The following is a 2,500-nucleotide window of genomic DNA, read 5'->3' as shown; positions in this document are numbered from 1 at the left end:
TGGATCAGAGAGTCTGTTAAATGACTCACTACTGTAGTGGCTCTGGATCAGAGAGTCTGCTAAATGACTCAATACTATAGTGGCTCTGAGTCAGAGAGTCTGTTAAATGACTCAATACTGTAGTGGCTCTGGATCAGAGAGTCTGTTAAATGACTCACTACTGTAGTGGCTTTGTATAAGAGAGTCTGTTGAATGACTCACTGCTGTAGTGGCTCTGGATCAGAGAGTCTGCTAAATGACTCACTACTGTAGTGGCTCTGGATCAGAGAGTCTGTTAAATGACTCACTGCTGTAGTGGCTCTGGATCAGAGAGTCTGCTAAATGACTCACTACTGTAGTGGCTCTGGATCAGAGAGTCTGCTAAATGACTCACTACTGTAGTGGCTCTGGATCAGAGAGTCTGCTAAATGACTCACTACTGTAGTGGCTCTGGATCAGAGAGTCTGCTAAATGACTCACTACTGTAGTGGCTCTGGATCAGAGAGTCTGCTAAATGACAGGGCAGCCCGTCAGTAAGTCCAGGACCCAGTTACTCAAGGCGGCTCAAGATTAATGATGAGTTTGGAGGGTACTATGGTGCTGAATGCTGAGATGTAGTCAATGAACAGCATTCTTACGTAGTTATTCCTCTTGTCCAGATGGGTTAGGGCACCGTGCAGTGTGGTTGACATTGCGTCGTCTGTGGACCTGTTGGGGCGGTAAGCAAATTGGAGTGGGTCTAGGGTGTCAGATAGGGTGGAGGAGATATGGTCCTTGACTAGTCTCTCAAAGCACTTCATGATGACGGAAGTGAGTGCTACGGGGCGGTAGTCGTTTCGTTCAGTTGCTTTCTTGGCTACAGGTTACCTCATGTCCTATATCCCAAGAGAGCCATGATTCCGTGAAATATAAATAGAGTATGTTACAGTCCCTAATGTCTCTCTGGAAGGAGATCCTTGGGAATACAGACTGGGACAAGATGTTCAAGATGTCTGTGAAGAACTCTTGCCAGCTGGTCAGTGCTCTGAGAACGTGTCCTATTACTCCGTCAGGCCAAGTGGCCTTGCAAGAGTCTTATTCACATCGGAGAGCGATGTTTGGGACAGCAGGGCCTCTCACGCCTGGTTCAGTGTTGTTTGGCTGGAAGCGAGAAGGCATTCAGCTTGTCTTAGAGGTTTGCCTCACACTACTGAATCAGGAGAGGCTCCTACCCTCTGGGCCGTTCTGGCTGCCTCACACTACTGAATCAGGAGAGGCTCCTACCCTCTGGGCCGTTCTGACTGCCTCACACTACAGAATCAGGAGAGAGGCTCCTACCCTCTGGGCCGTTCTGACTGCCTCACACTACTGAATCAGGAGAGAGGCTCCTACCCTCTGGGCCGTTCTGACTGCCTCACACTACAGAATCAGGAGAGAGGCTCCTACCCTCTGGGCCGTTCTGACTGCCTCACACTACTGAATCAGGAGAGGCTCCTACCCTCTGGGCCGTTCTGACTGCCTCACACTACAGAATCAGGAGAGAGGCTCCTACCCTCTGGGCCGTTCTGACTGCCTCACACTACTGAATCAGGAGAGGCTCCTACCCTCTGGGCCGTTCTGACTGCCTCACACTACTGAATCAGGAGAGGCTCCTGCCCTCTGGGCCGTTCTGACTGCCTCACACTACTGAATCAGGAGAGGCTCCTACCCTCTGGGCCGTTCTGACTGCCTCACACTACTGAATCAGGAGAGGCTCCTGCCCTATGGGCCGTTCTGACTGCCTCACACTACTGAATCAGGAGAGGCTCCTACCCTCTGGGCCGTTCTGACTGCCTCACACTACAGAATCAGGAGAGGCTCCTACCCTCTGGGCCGTTCTGACTGCCTCACACTACTGAATCAGGAGAGGCTCCTACCCTCTGGGCCGTTCTGACTGCCTCACACTACAGAATCAGGAGAGGCTCCTACCCTCTGGGCCGTTCTGACTGCCTCACACTACTGAATCAGGAGAGGCTCCTGCCCTCTGGGTCGTTCTGACTGCCTCACACTACAGAATCAGGAGAGAGGCTCCTACCCTCTGGGTCGTTCTGACTGCCTCACACTACAGAATCAGGAGAGAGGCTCCTACCCTCTGGGCCGTTCTGACTGTCTCACACTACTGAATCAGGAGAGAGGCTCCTACCCTCTGGGTCGTTCTGACTGCCTCACACTACTGAATCAGGAGAGGCTCCTACCCTCTGGGCCGTTCTGACTGCCTCACACTACAGAATCAGGAGAGAGGCTCCTACCCTCTGGGCCGTTCTGACTGCCTCACACTACTGAATCAGGAGAGGCTCCTACCCTCTGGGCCGTTCTGACTGCCTCACACTACTGAATCAGGAGAGGCTCCTGCCCTCTGGGCCGTTCTGACTGCCTCACACTACTGAATCAGGAGAGAGGCTCCTACCCTCTGGGCCGTTCTGACTGCCTCACACTACTGAATCAGGAGAGGCTCCTACCCTCTGGGCCGTTCTGACTGCCTCACACTACTGAATCAGGAGAG

At 52.8% G+C, this 2,500-nt stretch overlaps 1 protein-coding gene across 1 annotated transcript in view; it reads left to right on the top strand.

Moving 5' to 3' along the window:
- LOC135533110 (polypeptide N-acetylgalactosaminyltransferase 16-like) overlaps positions 1-2,500 on the top strand; it is a gene marked incomplete at its 3' end in the record, with an annotated part of 51,501 nt that overhangs the window by 29,612 nt on the left and 19,389 nt on the right. The window lies entirely within an intron of this gene.

This window comes from Oncorhynchus masou, unplaced genomic scaffold (assembly GCF_036934945.1).
Source record: "Oncorhynchus masou masou isolate Uvic2021 unplaced genomic scaffold, UVic_Omas_1.1 unplaced_scaffold_2223, whole genome shotgun sequence".
Taxonomy (NCBI): domain Eukaryota; kingdom Metazoa; phylum Chordata; class Actinopteri; order Salmoniformes; family Salmonidae; genus Oncorhynchus; species Oncorhynchus masou.
The sequence above is the reverse complement of the archived record's forward strand: the minus strand, read 5'-3'. Positions and strand labels throughout refer to the sequence as shown.